General features: G+C 49.1%; 1 non-coding gene across 1 annotated transcript; it reads right to left on the bottom strand.

The window, feature by feature from the left end:
* Positions 1–673: 673 nt before the first annotated feature.
* On the bottom strand, positions 674–756 carry trnal-caa (transfer RNA leucine (anticodon CAA)). Its single transcript has one exon. It is a non-coding gene; the product is annotated as a tRNA-Leu (tRNA).
* Between the last annotated feature and the right edge of the window lie 4,599 nt (positions 757–5,355).

Genomic DNA, 5,355 nt, shown 5'->3' with positions numbered 1-5,355 from the left:
AATCCATAGAAACAGCACCCACTGTATTTCCTTCATCAAACTTCTCTGCTCCTTCATCCAAAGATTCAATTAGATTAGTGAAGCATGATCTGCCTTTTACAAATCCATGCTGGCTATCCTTAATTAACTCAAACCTCTCTAAATGTCCATTGATATTTTCCCTGATTATCATTTCTGAAACCTTACCCAGCATTGATGTTAAATTAACTTGCATGGAGTTGCTTGGACTGTCCTTACACCCTTTCTTGAATAAGGGTGTTATTTGCCACTCTCCAATCCCCTTATCCGGGGATGATTGGAAGATTATGGCAAGCACTTCCTGGAGGGTGTCTGGAGCGGTGGCAGACCTGCAAGGAATCAACTACCGGGGAGTGAATAAAGTGAGACCCAGGCTCGCGGCCTTCAGCTGCCTGGAGGGGGGTCGGAGAGGCAGCGGATCCAGCGAGGAACCACAATTCAGGGAGAATGAGAAGGTCCTTGTGAGGGGACAGAGAAGATTAAGTTGCGGGTTTATCAGTTTATAAGCACGTGCAGAGCCAAGGAACGGTGCCGGGGAAGATCCAATAATAGAAAGCTGCAATCGGTTGTCAGGCAGGAGTGATAAAATGACAGAAGCGATGATGGTGCAAAGCAAATAAAAGGGTAACAACAAGTAGCATTTATTAAGCATGGATACCAGGAGTGGGGATCGAACCCACGTAGACATTCGTCTATTGGATCTTGAATCCAACGCCTTAACCACTCGGCCATCCTGGTACGTTAGCCAAATAATGAAAATGAAATTTAATGTGATCCGGGTGCCATCTAGCCTTTCACAAAATCCAATTATGACGCCTCTCCCATGCTAAATTGGACCCTTCATCATCTGATGAACCTCAATCAGATCACCCCTCAGTCTAGGTTTCTCCAAGGTGCAGGGTCCCAACTCTTCTAGTCTAACTTGATAACGAAGATGTCTTATACTGGGAATTAGTTTAATGTCTCTCCTCTGTACCCTTTCCAAGGCCTCAATATCACCCATCATGTGAGGAGACCAAGACTGGATACAATATTCCAAGTGAGTCCTGACCAAGGTTTCATAAAAGGACAAATGGGGGACATCTCAGATACTGAAGGAGTCCGTGTCCAGAAGCAGCAAGACCTGGACAACGTTCAGGCTTGGGCTGCTAAGTAGCAAGTAACAGTCACACCACATAAGTCCCAGGCAATGACCATCTCCAACAAGAGAGAAAGTAACCATTTCCCTTTGACGTTCAACAGCATTACCATCGCTGAATCCCCCCCCCCCCCCCACCATCAACATCCTGGGGGTTACCATTGACAGAATCTTAACTGGACCATTCATATAAATACTGTGGCTACAAGGGTAAAACAGATGGTGGGAATTCTGCAATGAGTAATTCAGCTCAAGGCACCAGGTGAAATGCTCATTTAGGAGAGCTGGAGAATTGAACTTGTCAGGTGTGCAGAAAAGTGGCAAATTAAATTCAACTTGGAGAAGTGTGAGGTGATGCATTTGGTGAGGTCAAAAAAGGCAAAGGAATACACAATTAATGGGTGAATGCTGATCGGTGTCGAGGAAGTGAGAGACCTTGAAGTGAATGTCCACAGATACCTGAAAGTAGCAGGACAGGTTGATAAGTTGATTGAGAAGGCTTATGGAATCCTTTCCTTTATTAGCCGATGTATAGAATATAAGAAAAGGGAGGTTATTCTGGAACTGTATCAATCATTAGTTAGGCCACAACTTGAATTCTGTGTGCAGTTCTGGTCACCTCATTCCAGAAATGATGTAATTGCACGAGAGAGGTTACAGAGGAGATTTACGAGGATGTTGCCAGGACTGGAAAAATGCAGCTATGAGGAAAGACTGGATAGACTGGGTTTGTTCTCCTTGGAACAGAGGAGGCTGATGGGAGATTTGATTGAAACATACAAAATTGTGAGGGGCCTGGATAGAATGGATGGGAAGGGTCTATTTACCTTATCGGAGAGGTCAGTGATGAGGGGGCATAGATTTAAAGTGATTTGTCGAAAGATGAGAGGGGAGATGAGGAAATGTTTTTTTCACCCAGAATGGTGTGAAGGGTCTGGAACTCACTGCCTGTGAGGGTAGTTGAGGCAGAAACCCTCAACTCATTTAAAAGGAGTCTGGAGATGCACATCAAGTGCCTGAACCGGCAGGGTTACGGACCAAATGCTGGAAAATGGGATTCGGCTGGGTGGCTCATTTTTGTCCTTCCTGTGCTGTAAACTTTCTATGTTCTATGTTTTATGATTCTTTGCAGAAACGATTCTGTGATTCTTGACTCTCTAAAACTTGTCCACCATCTACAAGGTACAAGCCAGGATGAGTACAGCTCCAACAACACTCTAGAAACTCAACAATATTCAGGACAAAGTAGCCCACTGGATTGTCACCCCATTTACCACATTAAACATTCACTCCCTTCACCACTGACGCACAGTGGCAGTAGTGTGTACCATCTACCAGATGCACTGCTGCAACTCGCGAAGGCTCCTTTGACGGCAACTTCCAAACTGAAGACCTCCAGCACGTTGAAGTACAAGGGCAGCAGATGCATGGAAACACCACCATCTGCAAGTTCCTCTCCAAGTACACACCATCTGATCTGCAGATATATCGCTGTTCATTCACTGATGCTGGGTCAAAATCCTGGATCTCCCTTCCTCACAGCACTGTGGGTGTACCTACACCACATGGTGTGCAGCAATTCGAGAAGGGAGCTCAAGGACAATTAGGGGTGGGTAACAAATTCTGGCCTTGCCAGCGGCGCTCACATCCCATGAAAGAATATGCCTCATTTTATACTCAATTGTCCTCTGAATGCAGCCCAACCCTCTATTTGCTCCAAATATCACTTCACAGCATTGCTGCTGTACCTTTAGAGATCTGTGCACGAGAACATCCAGATCTCTGCTCAAAATTATTTTCTTTTTCCACCTACTTTCATGTTTTTCCCTGAAGGGTGTATGAATGTTGAGCATTCACCCTGTCCACATGAATAACACTGCACTTACCCAAATTAAACATCATTTACCAGTCATGAACCCTATCTCCCAACACATTAAAATCAGCCTGAAACAGTCGAGTATCGTCTACAGTCTGAACACTCGCACAGATCTTCAAATCATCTGTAAATTTACAAACCGTGTTCCTGACACCTGCATCCAGATCATTGATCAAAATAGTAAAGAGCAACAGTCCCAACACCGATCCCTGTGAGATACCACTGGTGACTGGTCTCCAAACAGATCCAGATCCATCTGTCACTACTTTCTGCCTCTGTCCTGCCAGTTAGTTCCCAATTCAGATCAATATATTACCACTGATACCAGGCACTTTCACCCTGCAGAGAAGCCTCTTGAGTGGAACTTTATCAAAATCTTTTGGATGAGATCAGCTAATTGAACTCAGGCCGGAGATTAGGCCTAGGCCCGTCCTGCTCTGTGTGGGTCTCAGGACCAAACAAGGTGCGATCAGTTCACTGAGCACAGACCCTTCCTGCTCTATATGCTGCTCCAGGACCTGTTCTGCTGCCTCTGCTGCACAGGTCATGTTCTGCTGCCTCGACTGCCTGATAGTTAAGGAGCTGAATGCGAGCCTGCAGCAGCCATGGCTGAAGGAAGACACCGGGTGGCCCCACGGTTTAGCGATGCCTCCCTGCAGGTCCTCCTCCAGGCTGCAAGGGAAAGGTAGAAGGTCCTCTTCCCCAGGGATGGGAGGAGGAATCCTGCCCGCCTGACCAAGCAAGGCTGGCTGAAGATAGCGGGGGAGGTCAGTAGCCCTGGGGTCACCCCCAGGACATGGATCCAGTGCAGGAAGTGGGTCAATGACCGGATCCGGGCTGCTCAGGTGAAAACTCCAAACACTTTGGACCCTTTGGACATTGCATGTGGCAGAGTGAGAGGGAGTGTTTGGTCGAAAGGGAGTGACAACCCAGTCATGTGTATTGGGGAAGGGCAGCAGGACATGCTGCCTGAGGCTTGGCTGCATCTCGGTGAGAGGTGCACGTCAGTCATTGTAGAACCTCACACAATCCCTCGAGAGGGGGCCACATGCAGGAGGCATATGTGTGTCCACATCATGGACTGCTGGACTATCACCATCAGAGATGTTGGGCTTGTCCCCGCTGGGAGACTAACTTTGTTCATCATTGTGTCTGCAGGAGAAGACATCCCACAATCGGAAAGAGCGTGTCAAGACTGGCAGTGGATGCCTTATCTCCATGTCCTCATCCCGATGGAGGAGGAGGCCATGGAACTGGCCGGGCAGCAAAGCAGCTGCTCCATAGCTGATGGAGAGACAGGGTCACCAACAAAGAGAGTGAGTGAACATCTCCTGGAGCACAAGGGAGCATCTGCTGCAAAGGAGCCACACTGCTCAGCTGTTCACCACTGCATCAATGGAGCTGCACAGTAGGGGTGGTTGGAATGTCACGATGGGAAGACCCTAACCCTTCAATGTCTCTGTTTTCTCATGCAAGTCTGGATGAAACACAAGGGCGAAGAGCTAGAGAGACTGGGGGACAGACAGACACCTCTGAGGAGCCTTCCAGCTCCTCAGAGGGTCCACCGTCACATCATTCCCCCACATCCTCCAACAGCACAGAAACTCTCACTCGGTGGGTATCCACTCGCTGTTGGATTCGGGCTCACAAGCTGGTGAGCACATCACAGACAGGCCCAGGCAGCTGACGGAGGCTGTGACAGCCGAGGCCACTGACAGTCGGAGGACTGTGGGAGGCCAGGCCCATGCTGAGCCCCAGGTTGATGACGTGCCTCTGGTGTCATCAGCAACACGGGAAATGCTGCAGCTGCAGCAAGAAGTCAGGCAACATCTGGCAGAGCTGCCAGAAACTATGTGTACCCAAGCAAGGATGATGGAGGAGTCCATCCAGGCCTTGGGTGCTGTACTGTCTCTGATGGGGGTGCATCTGGCTTCCTCCATTGAGAGATTGGTGACTCTGATTGACAGCCAGATCCAGCAGATCAATCAGTGGCTGCCGGAGATGTGCGCAGACCTGCACTCCATCGCTTTGTCCATGAGCTCCATCCAGCGCTGACAAGGCGAGAGGGGAACGAGGCACCTGAACTCTTCACCAGGGCCACGTCCCTCTCAGGTCAGCAGCGAGGTACAAGTGTGTATTGTAACCGGGGAGGAGCAGATGGCTGCTACAGTTGGGATCTCCTCTCAGGGTGCTCCTGGTGTGGACAGTAGCTCCAAAGCCCCTCTGCCAGTGACACCAGTGCCTCCATCATCCTCATTGACAGAGGGGATACCGGTACCTGTGTAGGAGGCTCTCCAGGGCTCAGGCTGTCAGAGGGCGGCCA

This window comes from Heterodontus francisci, unplaced genomic scaffold (assembly GCF_036365525.1).
Source record: "Heterodontus francisci isolate sHetFra1 unplaced genomic scaffold, sHetFra1.hap1 HAP1_SCAFFOLD_91, whole genome shotgun sequence".
NCBI classification, from domain to species: domain Eukaryota; kingdom Metazoa; phylum Chordata; class Chondrichthyes; order Heterodontiformes; family Heterodontidae; genus Heterodontus; species Heterodontus francisci.
This window is presented reverse-complemented; position numbering and strand designations above follow the sequence as displayed.